At 43.7% G+C, this 17,645-nt stretch overlaps 1 protein-coding gene across 1 annotated transcript in view; it reads right to left on the bottom strand.

Moving 5' to 3' along the window:
• Positions 1-17,645, bottom strand: part of TRABD2B (TraB domain containing 2B) — a 269,261-nt gene that overhangs the window by 228,429 nt on the left and 23,187 nt on the right. The gene's annotated exons all lie outside the window — the stretch shown is intronic.

Genomic DNA, 17,645 nt, shown 5'->3' with positions numbered 1-17,645 from the left:
GAAGCGACGCGCTAAGAGCGAGAAAGGAGGATCCAGCCAGCTAGAGAAACCACAACTTTAATCCAACATAGCACTGTCCAGACCGAAGTGGAACCAGGCTGAACTGGAACTGGATCCCGAACAAAGAAATGCACCAGCTTATATGCTTTCGGGGTAGGGGAGGAGAAATGGGAGTCCCTCTTTGCGGCAACCAATGGAACCTTGACACTTGGGAGATAAGGGGAAGGGTTGCAAGCCTTGAACCAATTAGGGGATAGGGGAGGGATAACACAGTGGCGGGAAGAGGGGAAAAAGTAACATGTGACCAAGGGGAACTTATGAATTTCAATTAAGGGGGGGTGTACAGAACATACAACATTGTACAGAACATACAATATAGGACCCACCAGCCTTTCATCTTTTCCACATATCTAAATCCTTCCTACTTGGTAAACCACCCATATATCTTTCAACTTCTCTCTGCCTCAAAACCCTCTTTCCTATATCCTTCTTTTCCTTGTCACAGTCCTTCACAGCACCTGCTTGTTCCTGCTTACACTGTCCCAACTTTCTTTGTGGAGTCCAACTGAGGTTTAACATACTGAAATGGGGAAAGTTCAACCATCCACACCACCACAGGTAATAGCTACCCTCAAAAAAGTTCAGGCTCCAGGCTCTTTTCCATAAGCAGGCAAATGTTCAAACACTTATCCAAAAATACAGGTACAATCTGGCAGTACAGCTCACAGGAAACATCCCTCACGTGGGAGTTTCAGCACTTGCTGTTTCTAGAGGTGCCAGAAATACTAGGGGGTGGAGGGAGTGCTTTTCTAATAGTATTTGGAATATTTCTCACATCATTATAAGTGTAGCTGGGAGAATAATTTATATTGAATCATTTTATTTTAATTAATTTCCCTGTTTATTCTTTGGGTGACTAACATACTCTCTCAACTGCCTTACAAGTACTTAAAATTTCTCCCCTAGTAACTTGGGCCAGGAATAATGGGGGGGGGGGGAAGGATTGATTACATATGATTTTGGCGTTGATTTTATCTCTGAGAGCTGAGATTTTTTGATGGGCACTTCTTGTGAGTTATGTACTGTGATTCTGCACCGTGATGTTTGTCACATTTTGGCTCGAATTTCAACACCAGCAGGTGCCACTTCAAATCTGGAAGTGGTTATCCACAAGCATCTTTTAGCTGTCACAAACTTTACTATTTTAACGAAGAGACTTGCTGGTAATCAGAGTGAACCCGAAAGTGGTTCACACATTCAGAGGAGTTCATCTTCAGCTCTAACAAGAGGGCACATACTATTCACAGTCTCACAAAAACAATGCATGAAAGAAGAAATATTTCCTCATGGATGTGGTTTATTTTGTTGCATGTGTTTATGAAGGAGGCAGTTTCACACCAAGAAACAGGGACACAAAGACATCCATGGCCAATTCTTCCTTCACGGAACTCAGAGAAAACAAGTATTTTTCAATCAGCTGAAATACCTGTCCCATATCTATGTGCTAAAAGTGCAAATCCTTTATGGGTGAGGGGCCCAAGGCCTCTAATTACAAGCTGCTCTCCTTAGAAGAAAAGAAAATTCAGCTTTGTCCATCTGTTGCCATCAGAGCTCAGCTCTGCTTTCTGCTCCAACAGCCTCGTCCCTGCTGCAGCCTTCTGAATGTTTCACCGGGGTGGTGACAACCCTTTGTGCTGTTTCCTCAGAAGAGGACCATGATACTTGAACCAGATGTCATCACTTGAAGCCCACATGAGTTGTAGGACTTCCTCTCTGTGTTAAGTGGAAGATATATTCTTTAGCAAAGTCTTTTATCTGCCTGAATGCAATTCAGATAGCCTGAGTTTCTTCTAAATGCCTTCCATCTGCTTTTGATTTGACTCGAGCAGGCTTTCAAGGTAGATACATTCCTCTGTTTTGTTTAATTACTCCATCACAGAGATACCTTGCTGGCCCAGCTTTTCTCTGCCTGCTCTTCATTTCAGATACAAACTGAGTACCCACTTTTCTGAGTTTCATTACTTCTGGGCAGCCTCTACCCCTCTAACTGTGCTCCACAGATGCTGGTGTTCAGTGCATACCCTGTCTCTGTAAAGCTGACTCCTGGAAGACAGCATTTCAGCAAGACACAAAGAACAATGTGGAGGCACCACATTCTGCCAGAAGGTAATTATTTCTGAGTCTGCACACACTGTAGGAGACGACTGCATTTTTTTGGTTTCTTCCTAACCTGTGGAATTGATAAATATACCACAACAGTGGTGCCTCTAAATCCAGTATCCTGTCACCAGCAGTATCAGCTGTTTCAGAGGAGAAAGCAGGGATTTCTGTAGTGCTCAGCTAACAGAGAGTATAATCTGAATCAAAACTATGATTCTCCTACAGTCCACTGACTGCCATGCTCCAAACCCAGGTCAGAGGTGTGATGCCACAAAAGCCAAAGGGTATCTTAGTCAAGCAGAAGGAGAAGAAGATTTTAAATTGAAGTTTGATGCCTTGATGTCATCTTTAAAATCCTATCCCACCACTGTGGATTTAAAGGTTTTCCATGAAGCAGAACAATCTTTTTGTTCAAGTTATCTGCCCATTTCCCAAATGCAAACAAATCCATCCTGCTTTTCCATCATTATCAATCCTACCTATGACAGTTTGCTTTGTTGGGTATTCAGCTCAATTTCTCATGTTTTCACTCACTAGATGTGATCTGCCAGCTGGTATAAATGGAAAACACTCTGGAACCCTTGGATTTGGGCCCACACATATTGGTGGCTTGATTTTTTTTTTTTTAATTTGGAATGAAAACTTGGTGAGACCTTGACATCATGAAGGGTACACTGTGTCAAAGAGTTCCTCGAAACAAAAGTTTTGCAAGAAAATAGATGAGCTCACTTGATGTGGAAGAAAAAGGATCTCATGGTCAAGATGTTCTGTGTAACAAAAAGAGTCCTGTGAGGCTGAGGCTCAAGAGAGATGGAGAACAGTTGTCATGGATGAAGAGTGACTATTAAAGAAAAATGTGCCTCTCTCATAGATGTTCATGGGTTCTGCTCATAAGCATCTAGGGCTAGCCAAAAAAAGATGCTCCAAAGTCAAAGATTATCAACTAAACAACACAGGCATCAGAAATCCAGCCTGTCAAGGGAGACTAAGGAAAAAACCAAACCAGTCTCTTAATCAACATTTTTTCCCCCTGTCACAAAATGTAAGGCAATCTATTTAGTTAGAAAAACATGGCTTATTGCAATCTAAGTAATTTTTATTTCTTTATATAGCACAAGATGTAAACTAACCTAGTTAAGGAAACATACTGCATTCTGAGTAACAGCCCCTGCTTTTCTACACTCTGATATGTTTTGTGCTGCTTTTACCACTTTCTCTGCGGGCCTAATGAGTTTCACAACGCCTTGAAAACTCCTGGCCACTCCCTTCTGGAGTCCACTTGGATTTCAGAGCATATGTTGGGGGTGGAATGAAAAACCCTCAATGCACTGCAGTGGAAAAACAATTTGTAACAACATTTCCTGAAGCAATAGGTTCCAACCCATTGAAAGTCTATTTACCATATGCTTGAAAGACTCCAGGAACAACAAAAAGTCATGCATGGATGCCTCTGTGCAAACACAAGGCAAGTAAAAATAGATCCTTCTGACCACCATCCAGCTGCACTTGAGGAAGCCGTTTTTAGCTTCTCTGAGTACCTCAGCACTCCTCAGTGCTCATCATTTCATACCTAGGAAACACTTGCTCTTGCCCCATGGAAAGCCAGTGGAAAACATGAGGGGAAGTTCCCATCTGATTTCCTTGGGCTGTGCAAGCACATTTGTGAGCAGAGGAACTTCTCCTGAGAGCACAGGGCAGCTGGGTAAAGTCTGCCTGGAGAAAAGACACACATGAACATGCAAACACACTGCAGTGCCACATGCCAGGAGGGTAAATATCCCCACCCAGCAACCTCCCACATCTGTGCAAGTGTCTGGCTGCCCCGGCTGGGTTCTCCTGGCTGGGGCAATCTCACGAGTACTGAGTGCCATACGTGTTTTCCATACACAGACCCAAATGTGTGTTTGGTTTCTGCAAGTTTGTCCCCAGAAAAGGGGAAGGTTGACCACCAAAAGCTCACATTTTGTTGTCATTTGTAAGACAGCAACTCCAGTAAGCTTTCCAAAACCAAAACTGTCCAACAGAGAGTTGTGGCCGATGTCTGCACGGCAGCTGACCACTAACGTTTACCAACACCTCACATCTCTGGTCAGACAGCTTTGTTTTGCAAATATTGACCTTAGAGGTCACAGCTTAAAGAGGTCAGAACTTCTGTTTGGTTAGGATGAGTATTAGGGAGCATTTAATCTTTTTTGGTTTGGAAAGTACACTAAAAACATGAAGGAAAGGACTCATGAAAGGATTTACTATTGGGCTAACCCTGCTCTCCTCGAAGTTACTGATAAAACTGCCAGCACTATTTAATAAGCTGTGTTTGGGTTTTGTTTTTTGTTGCCTTTTTTTTTTTTTTTTTTTAAACCAACACAAGGTGCTTCAGTCAGATTTTTAAAACTATTTCTCAGTCAAGTACCCAGGAGTAAAGGCAAAGGGAGAGAGCTAAACACTGTCTTGGAAGGAGTTACTGAGGAGATGGAATTGAGCTCCTTCCAGAGGTGCCTGGAATAAATTACAAAAGGCAACAGACACAAAGAGCACAAGAGAGGTTGAAACTGGGTATTGTGAAACAAAACTAATCAGAGGAAGAGTTGTCTAGCACCGAAGCCAGAATCCAGAGAGGTCCTGTCAATTCTCTTCTTGCAGACTTCCAAACTTCAACTGGACCAGCGTGGAGCAACCAGACCTGACTTTGAGGGCTTTTCCGAGGAAAAGCAAACCACAACACAATTGCACTCTGCATCATTACTTGTAAGGTGTTTGTCCAAGACTCTCATATTCATGTGCATTTCAGCACTTTGTGCCAGTGAAGAGTTTTCACTTAATCAGAAAACTGTTTCAGTGTTTTAAAAGTGAATACCTCACAGGATATGATCCCATGGGTTCTAGATACCATAGTCAAATGCAGGTCCCATCACCACTGATCCAAGGTTTTTCCATTTGATGCCTGGTCAAGGAATTCCAGAAAATGATCTGCTGTGCATACACATGCCCTGATTTTTACCATTAACATTTTGTGACTGGAGTCCTGACAGTACAGATATCTGAAATGCTCTTAAACAAAATTCACTATTAGCAAAAGTTTCTTCACAGAAAAGGTGGTCAGGCATTGAACAGGCTGCCAAGGGAAGTGGTGGAGTCACCATCCCTGGAGATATTTAAAGGACACCTACATGTGGCATTGAGGGACAGGTTTTGTTGTGGGCTGGGCACTGCTGGATTAATGGCTGGACTCAATCTTAGACGTCTTTTCAAACTTGAATCATTCGGTGATTCTGCTTGATGAAAAGTGGGGGGGTTGTCAAAAATTAACACTTCATGGGATTATTTTTTTTTTATCAGAATTGTCCAATCCATCAAAAAAGAAGCTGAAACAAAAGCATTTATTCTAAAGAAAAAGGCAAGAGAAGGGTGCAGAATAGAAACCTCTTGGCACTTACAATATAATATGTATACACAGAACACGTGCAACATATTTTTCCTTCTTAATAAATAAAACTATTTTTTCTAGAGTATAAATACTTTTATTTCAGTTTTCGGTAAAAAAAAAAAAAAGTCATGCTCTTGGCCCAGTTCTCCCTAATGGAAAGGCTGAGGGAAGAGATACGTGGGAAAAGAAAGGCTTCTTTTCAGAGGTGACCTTCCAGGTAAGAACTGAAGCTTCTTATAACGTTGCCAATGAGTTGCTTGACCCATTAATAAGGAATGAGAGAACACGAATGTCTAAGGCTGCCTGGTGAGTTAGCACCTCTGGACAGTTTGAATTCCCCATAAATATAAAGATTAGTTTTTGAAAGAAAGTGCAGTAACATTTACTTGCATGTGCCCAAATGAATGAAGAATCCCTGGACTCAAACACAAATCTCTGGTTCATCACATGCAGCCCCTCGCAGCCAATGTATAACAACATTTATTCAGAAAGGTCCACCAAACTTGACTCCACATAACTCGACACACCACAAGCCACAGAACACTTCCACATAATCTATAACAACTTAAAATCTCTAATTTGAAAAACCAAAAGCCACAAAAAAAAATTACAATGCGCTACAGGCAGAAAGAAGAAACCCTGATCCTTACAAGAACAGGTAATTTGTTAGGTGATAATGCCTACTGGTCAGAGAAGAGTGGCCCATACCCAGTGCTGCTTAGCAAACACAAAAAACAAAGGAAAAGAAGGCCTTCTGTCACTCATAGGAATTTTTCCTTCAGTCAAACACTGGTTTTACCCTGAGTGCATGAGCGAGAGACAGCCACAAGGCACCTGAACGTTTTTAATACACCCAAAGGAGCAATGGATGGGGTCCCATCTATTCTCTCCAGAGAATCAAGAGAAAGACAAACAAAACTCATTTAAATTTAGAAGGGAATAATAACAAGTAAATAAAATCCTGCCCCTTGTAGGCAGCTAATAGAACCATTACACATTAAATGAGGGCAAGTGATGACAGTGAGACCCCACAAGCATTCCCCATTCTGGTAGAGTCACGGAGCACTTCCCTTCACAAGGAGCTGCCCAGCACCCCTGCCTGCATTTGTGGTTTCTCAGGTAGTGACTACAATGAGAAATGAATACATAATCAGACTAGTTTCTGAAAAAGGAAGCAGAAAGGTGTGGGAACCTAGAAGCCTAAGGTGTTTTACTTGTCTTCAAGTAGGTTCTTGCTCCTCCGCTGACAGTAGTGAAGAAAAAAAGTGGGTGTAATCTCTGTTGCTAAGGGCAAAGTCATGTACAGTCAAGGTGGATAAATGTTGAAAGCTTTGGTTTGGATAAGTGCTTGGGAGTTGCAGTGCTTATCTACATCTCAGCTTATCTGGAGCACTTCGATCAGCAGCACTGAGTCAGGAATCATGCCACGTCTTTGGGCTCTTCCCAGAGGGTTCCCAGCCCTGATTCTCACCATCCTGGTGAAGTTAGGGGTGTCCAGAGATGGGTCACTCTGAGAGCATCCCAAGGCTATGGCATCTCCATCCCTGTGTGAAACAAGAAGATAGCCTGTCGGGCAGAACCAGACTTACATATAGGTTGGAGAGCGACGGGGATTTTCATCAAATCCAAAAGCAGATTCTGTTCAAGTTTGGGCAGGAAATTCAGAAATGCTCAGATTTTTATCTAATTGATTTGCATGCCCCTGTTTATAAGGAGATTCCAGACGTGGAACCATACAGACTGTTTATTATTGCTTGCACAACTGTCATTTTCAGACAGTTTAAATTCCACCCGAAGTTCCCGGGGGTGAAATTCACCTCCCATACCATCAGCTGCCTAAAACTTAGGCGCCGAGTCTAAACTCCTTGGCTGAGCTCCACGGAGAGCCAGTGGAGAGGGGCTGGCACCTCCAGGGAGCGATTCCTGCCCCGTATCTCAGACATCTTCGCTCTGTGGTGATGAGTCACCCACCAGAAGGGCCCGTCCCTCCCCACGCTGCAGAGAGGAGCTGGGTGACTGCCAGGACCAGCCCCGCTGCCTGGAGCCCCAGACAAACACACTCCTGCTCCCACCGAGGCAGGCAAACACTGATCCCCATCTCCCACTAAGCCAAGGGAAGAATCAGGTGGGAATCACAGAGACCTTTAGATGTGTAACTCCAAAGGGAGCACAGGGCACCAAAGCAGCAATAAGAGGCTTAAATCAACTTGTGGATTTAGGCCTAAGTGACTTCCCCCAAGCTCTAATTTAAAACACTACTTTTCCAGTCATGCCTATGATTTTGCCCTGGCTGTGGTCCCCTTTGAAGATTCTCTCGTGAATCCTTTACTGAAAACATCTCCAAACTCCTGGATAACCAGGAAAAAAAAAAAGTCAAGACAGAAACAGAAATTACCACGAAGGAAAGTCTCAAGCAGCACTCACAAGGCATCCTGCTGCACAGCGTTTTGCCAACAAAGCAAACAAAGCTGTGAGGCCTTTTCTCAGCCCCAGGCTGGAGAAGTGAACACTCACACCAACTTTCTGTGCACTGCCCTGAGTCTGTGAGTCCCACCAAGTGACCCCCAAAAACCACCCCTGCCCTCCACACCGACCCCCTGCCGTGTCCCTCCCCATCACATCCCATTTAACTCAGCACAGTAGCCCCTAAGAATTGCTGGGTTCATTCTGAAGTTCCTTGCTGAGAATGAAACATTTTTATTGACATGGAAAGATTGCGCCATGTGCATAATTGCTGCATACAACAAGATGGAAACCACAAGCAATAAAACACTCCATGGGCGATGACTCGTGTTTACAGTAAATAGGAACGATGCTGCCAGATGTCAGCAGCACCAAATCATGTGTTGCTATCCCAGGTCTCCAGAAGAAGGAAATAAAACCCCACCACGGGTATTTTTATTTCTGGCGAGGGGATGACTGCTGGGTTGATTGCATCTCTGAGGCTCTGGGTAAGTGGCAGAGACAGGATCTTATTTTTGTTTCAAGAATTCTTGTACATTGTAGTGGGAAAACAGACTGTAATAGTTTTTTGAGTCTCAAAATTTAGAAATACCATGTTCCCTTGTCTAGATCTGCTAGTGTGATGAGCCTGCACTGAAGCCCAGGGGAGCAACTGAACGCAGAACATTTATTCCATATGCCACCCCTCCCCCAGGCCACAAAACAGATCCCTGCAGTTTGAGCCTCTGGTGATAGACCAAATGTCACAATTGCAATTCCTGCCAAGAGAAGGAAGTAGGGGAGATCAATGTGTCACTGTCATCACTGGAACCAGGGTACATCCTCCTTCTAGCAAAGTCTTTCAAATCAAGTCTTTCCAAACACTCTGCTAAATCTCAAGAAAAAAGCAATGAGCTAAATTCCTGAGTAAAGCACACCAGTTATGCAGAAGGCTGGACCAGAGAGTTCTTTGTGGATTATAAAACTATGTATTTGTGCAGCTCCAGCCACTCATTCTGCACCCATGGGATGGCTTTTAGGGCTACTTTCCTGAAAAGAGTCTAGCCATTTTGAAGTGCTCCCTTTAGGATACCTCGGAAGTTCTGACCTGAAAGAAGTGCTGGGAATCAGCCATTGAAAAAAGAAAAAAATCAGGACTTCTCTAAAAAGGATTCAAGTTGTCTGTTACAGCTGTAACAGTCAGTTCAACTGGCAGGTTTTGCTTCAACTGCGTAAAGCCTGGGCATCCAGTTTGCAATCTCCTTGCACCCCATTGAATAATAAATCCCAAACCCTACTTTTCAGACTAAAAAGCACAATTGTCTCTGGGTATGTCCAGATGCAACCTCCCACCAGATACGGTCTTGCACTTCCTTTATGCTCCCATTTGTCTAGAAATGAGCCAGCTCCAGAACAAATGCTGGCTGTGAAGGTAGATCCAGGTGTACCATGCTGACACGAGATCACAGAGGTGCCTCTACAGTGTCTGTTGGTAGATGCAGGCAGAGGACCAAGACTGTTTGTCTTAAATGAATAGCACCCAATTAAACCAGTTAGATTTGATTCTTAATGTCAGTATCAGAGATAGCTGCATCTGGACATCAGGCCATAAAGGGAAGAAAAAGATACAGAAATATCCCAGAGCTGGGATGTCTGTAGACCATCATTTTTAGCTAGACTGATAGCCCACTGACTGCAAAATCTCTGCCTGTCCATCACAGGGTTCAAACTGTCCTCTGAGCCTTCCCTGTCAATTCACATAACTCCTGGTAATGGTCTCTTGGCAGCTTCACCCTGGAAGCTAAGAAGCCAGCAAATTACACAGTCCTGGACTTATTTCAGAAATACAAGTACCTGATCTAATTCAATAATGCATGATGCTAACAGTCCTTCTTGCAGATGTGATTATCCTGGTAATGATGTATTGTGGAGACCACAATCTGGCATATGACCTCATCCTTATCTGCAGCTGCAAAGCACTACTGGATTCAAGGTTTAGGCTGCAAGTGGCCTCAATTCAAATATGTCCAGTGCTCTGAGGCTCTCAGTCCTAAACGCCCCCATAAGACCAGACATGACCTGTTGTCTGAGCCAAATTCTCACCTAGTGTAAGTAAGCAGGAAAAACGTACATTTCCAAATGGCTAGGGTTCTTTTTCTAATTTGTTTTTCCTATCCACAGTTCTGAAACTAAAATAGTTCCAAATCTGCTAGTCCCAGAAGACTGGCACGTTTCATTAGGAATTGTTGTCCGTGTAAGAATAATGTTGTCCTGTCAAATCTAAGTGTTTTACTGAGGTTGAATACCCTGAACACAACTTTTCTAACTTGAAACTCTCCTGAAATTTTCATTTAACTACATTTTCCACCTCCTTGGCAACTATTCTGTTTTCCTGTGCTTAATAGGAGAGTTACTTATGACTACTGATATTCCTTATGCAAGGAAAAAAAAAAAACCCAGCAGTTGTGAAGCTGAGCATAAAGCACCTATAACTAGCTAAAATTTGTGTAGTACACAGAACACTAGAAGAGTCATGACCCTGATGCTCACACCCAGAGATGATCCTCCCAACTCTCTTGCTCTGCAGCTTTTTTTTCAGCTCAAGATCAGGTCTGTGTCCGTTTCACAGCTCCTGCACAAATGTTCCCACTGCATGACCCCTGGATAAATACCCCATATCCCATGGCTGAAAACCTTGGCTTATTCCAGTGCAGTAATCTGTTTTCCTGCTGCATCCTACAGACCTAGAAACTTGTTTGCCTTCTGTTAGTTCACAATATGCAGACAAAAACATCCTCCCAGTTGTGGCTTTCTCTGCTCAGGTCTGAGGAGCACCTGTTATGCATCACAAAAGCTTCTCATACCATTGGCAGCCTTCCCTGTTTGGAAATGGCTCTCTTCATAAAAAAACACCCTGGTCTCGGTTTCATACTGCCAGAAAACATGGATTTTTTTTCCCTAAGCACAATATTTGCCTTGTATTCCGCTGACCTTCCCTGACTGTCCTGTCTAACCGCGATTTTGGTACAATGGGGTTTTCTCCACATGTTTGTGGCTTCAGGGTGACGTTTCAGCACACTTAGGAGCTCCAAGTTGGTTACAGCAAAACCTCAGTCACCCCAGATCTCAAATACCTACAGCACTCTGCTACTCTAAATGGGCTTGTGTTCCCTCAAGGTCAGCAAACAACACTGAGCTTTCCCTCAGCTAGCCCAGACCTTGGCAGAGCAGCGTATTTACTGGTCCTAATCCACACAGCTGGAGTTCACAGGGATGGCACCACCCGAGTTTACCTTTAGTAAAGGAACATTTCTCCTTGAAAATCAGCTGCCTGTATTTTTCCACCTTCAAGGAAATTCTCCATGCCATCAGCTGCTCTCAACCTGTCTCTATCTGCCTGAGGTTCCCTGAAGAAGCCACCCCATAGCTTCTAATGCCTGCAAAATCTGAGCAGCAGAAAAAGAGAATTTCCAAGAGAAAAGGTGGGTCATCTTTTTCTCTCTACAGAGAGACATTGGCCAATCCTCTGGAAAATGTGCTTCATCCACCCAGCCACTATGGGTTTCTCTGCTGGAATAATAAATTGCCTCCTCCACGACCTGTGATAAACAAGGGATTGGATTTGTTGATTAATGGTCCTTTGAGCTAAATGTAGAAAACTTCCCACACACAAGACCTGTGATCAGAGCACCTCACACCTCCAAACATCTTTGCTAAGCGAGGAGAGTAGCAATCTTAATGGCAAAACCTTTGATGCAAATTCCAGATGATGTACATCTCATTCACCTGCATCTCCATCAGTTCGTTTTAGCACTTATTAATACAGTCCTGAACACCAGTCAGCACCACAGCAAGTGCTTTCTCCAACATTTTCTCCTATTTATTTTGATTTCCTTAATTCTCCATTCTTCTCATCTCACTATATATTTTATGCCTGCTCATCCAGATATCCTCTTTTTCCTTCTTTCTGTCAGGATGCATGTGCATCTAAAGCCAAACTAGTTCAGTTTGGCCTTCCAACCATTCAGCAGGAGCCATTTACTTGAGGGAAATTCCTATGATAATGCAAGAACCAACTCCTTCAGTGCTTTGATTTCCTTGCCTAAGTGAACCACAGTAAGATTTTCATACCCCTTCCTCAATCTATAATGGCATGTTTATTGTTCATGATGGAGAAGATAAATTGCCAGGACACACAGGGTTCTTCTGGGGGGTTGTCCAAGAATAAAAATACAAATCCTCACGTAAATTACAATTAAATGAACAACAGCACTCTCTGGCTGTATTTCCAGGGCACAGCATGCACCAAGGACATGCTGCATCCCTGGCTGGGGTCCCTGGAATGGGCTCAGCCTGTACACCAAACCAGCACATTGTGGATGAGCCACTTTCTGCTTGTGCCTGAGCTGAGCTTGTAAATCCATTCCCGTCATTCCTAACCAGGAACAGCATCAGCCAAGAGAAGGCAGCCTGGACACTCACACTGACCATGGACGTGCTGGATGTGTCCCATAAGGTCAGCCCAGACAGAAATAACTCTTACTTTCAAGCACCAGAGCAGCTGGCTTTGAGGACAACTCAAAAGTGGGACCCTGGGGAAGATGCCCCTGATTTAATAGTTGTAGCCTTCCCAAAATGTCTGTCCCCCAAAGGCAGACTGTCAGCCAGAGGATCCTGCATTTCTGTCTTCTCACCAGCTGCCCAAGGAGGATCCATCCCTCCACAAGGAGTCTGTCTGCACAAGATGCCAGTGAACAAGGGGACAGCCTGTTCTGGCCGTCCCTCGGAGCCGGCGGGGGAAGCCCGGAGTCACCGCCGAGCCTTGTGTCAATAAGCACTGGCAGAAAGTCCTCTCTGTTTCCTTTAGCACAATAAACTCTGCCTCCCCCTCCCCTCAGCTCCTTCCTCCACATCCAGACGTGCGCCACAGGGATGGACCCCTGCTCCCTCTCATCACCTCCAATCCCTCCCCCATTTTCCTGTCTCCACTCCTGAGGAAGTGTCTCTTACAGACAAGGGCAGGACGCAAGTAGCTTTGACTAATTTTGCATGGACTACAGATAATGGAGGTATGAAATTCCAGTACATCCCAGAGGGAAAGCAAAGGACCCCTGCAACTGCTCAAGTGGAAAAAGTTGTGGACTCTGTTTACAGATCCCAAAGCTAGCTAAAGAAATGGGGGAGGAACACATTAACCCAGAAATCCTGATTTCACATCCAGGAACACGTCTGATAAATAAAGAATGAAAATGAAACATCTTAAGTCTAGGAGTATTTGTTTAGTATTAAAAAGAAATCTGGTTTTAGGCCAGGATGTGCAAAAGACATTACAGTCTTTCATCATGGAGGAAGTAGCTGTGAGAAGAGACTGTGGAGCTGTCCCTTTGGCTTTCTCTTTGTCCTACACTCTAGATAGAAAAATCCTTCCCTACTGGACCATAAAGCTGGGGATAAAGTTTGCCAAGGCTGAGATTTGCCTTGATCTCAAACCAAATGGAACTGGGATTTTCTTTTTTTTTGTGGCAAACAGCTTGTTAGCATGCAACAAATAGGGATATTCAAGGTTTTCCCTGCCCAAAAGACACAGTTGCTGTACTTTCATGTTCATGGAGTACAAGGCTACCTCTTAACAGTGAATCACAAATCCTTACTTTCCATTTGCTTTCTTCTGAAAAAGAAATAACAGGGTGAGAAAGGGGCTTCATCCTTGGTCATGAGTTTCTTTACACCAACCTGCAGAGTTGCTTCTTTTCCCCAATCCATTCAGCATACCCAGGCCCCTTTGTGTCTTTCTCAAATGAAAGGCACCTTGCAGTACAATGCTGACCCCCGGAACGAGGAGCTGTGCCAGCAGTGAAGAGATGAATAGGGAATTCCTGCTGCTGTGGCCACATCCCAGCAGAGACTGCAGCACCCGTGGCCTCCTGAGTAATCATTCCCTACTGGATTCTTCTCCACACCAGTGAGGCACCCCAGCAGTGCCTCAGCCTAGTCTGGTCAGGGCTGCTGGACCCAGGCTGCCTCCTCATAGCCTCAGCTGGACTCTTCCTCCCCAGCTCTGGGCTTGTGTGGCCACCACAGGCTCAGGAGGTGACCCTGTGGTGGCCCTGGGAGCCAGGCTGCTCTCCCCACTGGGCATCTCTGTTGTTTGGTCCCACAAGAAAGCACTTGCTGCTGGTAAGACATGCTTTGATGGAGAGCTTTGGCTGATGGAGCTGCAATTTAACACTTATGAGGACAAGGGCCTTGCTCCCCACTACAGACCTGTGAGGCTCTTTAAAGTGGTGGCCCTTGTGGAAGCTACAGCCTTTCCTAGTGATCCCAGACAATCTATTCTTAAAGGGTTTTTTACATGCCTTAATACACTATATAAACCTTATACCTTTTATACAATAGAATGCCTCCTGAATAAAATCATACTCTGTGGCTGACCTTAGGTGTCAGACAGCTTGAGATCAGAAAGGAACAGTGAACTGAGGCTTCCACCTTCCTGCTTGGTGTCTTCCTTAAAGACAGCTACTTAAATAAGCTACTTTCTTCAGTAGCTTCCTTTTTCAGCAAGCTACTGAAGCCTGTAACAAAAACAGACTTAAAAGAAAAAAAAGATCTGAAGTTCTTTCCAAATTTCAACTGAATAATGAGCACAGGAATAGTTTAGTTCTCTAAAGCCGAGGGAAATGTAAAGTAAAACCTGAAATACCAAACATGGAAGCAAATGGTACTGGACAATGGATATCTAACACTAACAAACTGAGAGAAGCATTTTGCCAGTAAATATAAAATAAAAATAACAAATATCTATGGAAACTAGAACATATATAAAGCTTAAATATGAAATTAGATTTTAGGTGGGCCGTCCAAAACTTGCATTTCCTTTCTGAAGTGCAACCTTTTACCCACTGGATGTTTTATAACACTCTACAGTAAGAAATAAAAGGAGATATTTTGATTTGTGGCACAGTGTCTGGAACTAAAATCTCAAGTAACAGCACTGATCATTTACAGTGCATTTTTTTTAAATCCATGGATCACAAAGCATTTTAATGTTCCTAACTAACACCACGTGCATCAACACAGGGTAGCACAACTTGCCTCTGATGTAGGCAGTATTATTCCCATCAGACAGGTGAGTAAACAAAGTCACAAAGAATTAAGTGTTAGGGTCCGAAAGGAAGTCTGTGGCTGAGCTGGGAACAGAACTTGTCCCTTGATACCATCCTCTTCCTTAACCGCAGGGTAATCCTCCCCTGACCTATGCATGCAACAGTAGATCACAACCAGGATATTTTTTCCTATCCAAAACATGAGGGTTTTCAATTCTTCCTCTTCTCCCACATCTGCCCACGATGGCAAGCTGAGCTCTTCCTTCAACAAGCAACTGTCGTGTACCACATGGTTAAAGCGTGACAAGGTGAAAAGGGAAACCAGGCACAACTGTCCCAAGGTTACATGGCCTATTCAGGGCAGAGAGCAGCTGGATTTCTTCCCTCAGAACAATATTTCACAAACTGGCTTGCAGAGCAGTGACTGTCCCAAGACAGATGGATTTAGACAGTGCCTCACTACAACATTAGGGATCCTAATTTTCTCTAATGGTATATAGCTCTGTAACATGCAAGGAAAAAATTCCAAATGTCTAATCCAAGTGACGAAATGCCTTTCAGGCTTTCTGAAACTTTAGGAAGAGCAGCATGAGGTGTCCAGCCTACGTGTGACACCTCATTTTAGCTGCCACAGCTTCATCTCTGGAAAGTGCAGGGAGCATCTGTGACACTGATGCCCATGGAAATGGAGCTCAAAGCCTCTGAGCACTGATGAAGTAAACAGTCTCTGTTTTTACTGTAGATTACCCAGAATACAAGACCCGACTGTTTTTGGCAGTTACTATGCATGTTTGTGATCTACAAATCGCTTTTCAGACCTTGGATTTTTCTTTCCCATCACTCCAACCTGCAAAGAAACTGGACCCATGATAAGAGAAAACTCTACATCAAATTTTCTGTCCTGGCCAGAGTACAGCTTTTCAGTACAAAGCCTCTCTGGAGCGTACCTGCTTCTTCTGAGCCTTTCCCAGAGGCAGTGCAGCCTTGACAACACGTAGAAGGGGATGCCAACACCAGGCTGCCATGGTCAGAATGAGAGATGGGAGGATGGAGGCTTTCAGCCCTTCAGGACAGCCCTGCCTGCACCCAGCTGTACTACACAAGCTGATTCTCGAGCTGAGCCAAGTCATCACTGGCAGATAGAGGGTAGTGGATTTATAAGGATAAGTGATTTGATCCGTTACAACAAACCTTTATGTTCTTTGGCAAATCTTGTGAAAAGGCTTCTTTAAAAAAAATCGTAATAAGTGTGAGTATTAAAAAACAAACCCCAGTAAATTGTACTTAGGAGCAATTCTCAGCTACGAAGCTCACTCATCCCTGAGATTACTGGGAGATTTAAGAAAGTGAAACAGTTGTTATCACTTGGTCTGTGGGATTTTGTTGGCTTTTGCAGGCTGATTGCTGTGTTTAAGGTAGTGCTGTTGTGTCAGACTCCCCGTGGGCCAAGAACAATATATTTCAATTATTGACATCCCAAATGCATCTTTTTTGAGGAATGGAATATTTTGACAAGTTTCAAAGACAGAAGAGGCATGGTACCCTGAAGAGCTTAGCAAATCTGGCAGGCACAGCATGCAGAGGCACTTGGATGGAAGTGATTTGAAGATGTGACCTCCTTGCCCACAATCTCCCCACAGAGAGGGGATATGATTACCATCCATCACAATTCAGAGTGTCCCTCAATAAATAAACCTGGAGGGGCTGAAGTGACTTGCCCTGGGTCATTTACCACACCAAGGACAACGACGAACCACTGCTGGAAAGCTGAAGCCCCAAACCAGCACTTGTTCCAACCTGACTCCTATTCTCCATCCAAAAGAGTTGTGACATAGGAAGTAAGGTCCTCCACGTTTCAGTGTTGAGATCTCTGAAAAAAACACTAAGGTTCTGTCATAAAAATCAAACTTATTTAATGGAGCTCACTTCCATTTTGCACTGAACCTCGAATCATTAGATTCATTTTTATAAGATTTGAGAAACTCTTTTTATGATGTTCTCTTCCCTTAGCATGGATTGTACTCATTCTGTTTTGTTTCCTAGAGATATTTTTATCTTAGCTTGTACTGATGGCCAGCTTGTTCACATTCCCCATACATCTATTAAGCTTACAGAAGGATTCTCAGTTTCTTGGATGCAGATACATTCTGAGTTGTCTTACAGGATAATCAGCAGATCTTGTAGCTGTAACTCATTAGGTTTTGTATACTCTCCACCTCTTTGGAAGTTTTCTTTCCAAACTGGAGTGTTATTCCTAATGGCTGCAGAAATCAGCTGTGATAACAAAACAGCTTCTAACTTTGTCCTCTTTTAGAAGCTACACTCCAACAACTGGTTTGCCTAAACAGGCTCCTTACAACCACTGCTCTTCATTGCTTAACAGCTGGCAGTGACCTTTCTTCATAGTGTAGAAACATCAAGCATCAAAATAATTCAGAAAACAAACAGCATCCCCAAACTCCTCCCAGTAATGCCCAGAAGCTCTTGAAATACATCTCAGAAAATGAAGCCAAGCC

The sequence above is a fragment of the Prinia subflava genome, chromosome 10, assembly GCF_021018805.1.
Source record: "Prinia subflava isolate CZ2003 ecotype Zambia chromosome 10, Cam_Psub_1.2, whole genome shotgun sequence".
Lineage (NCBI taxonomy): Eukaryota > Metazoa > Chordata > Aves > Passeriformes > Cisticolidae > Prinia > Prinia subflava.
The sequence above is the reverse complement of the archived record's forward strand: the minus strand, read 5'-3'. Positions and strand labels throughout refer to the sequence as shown.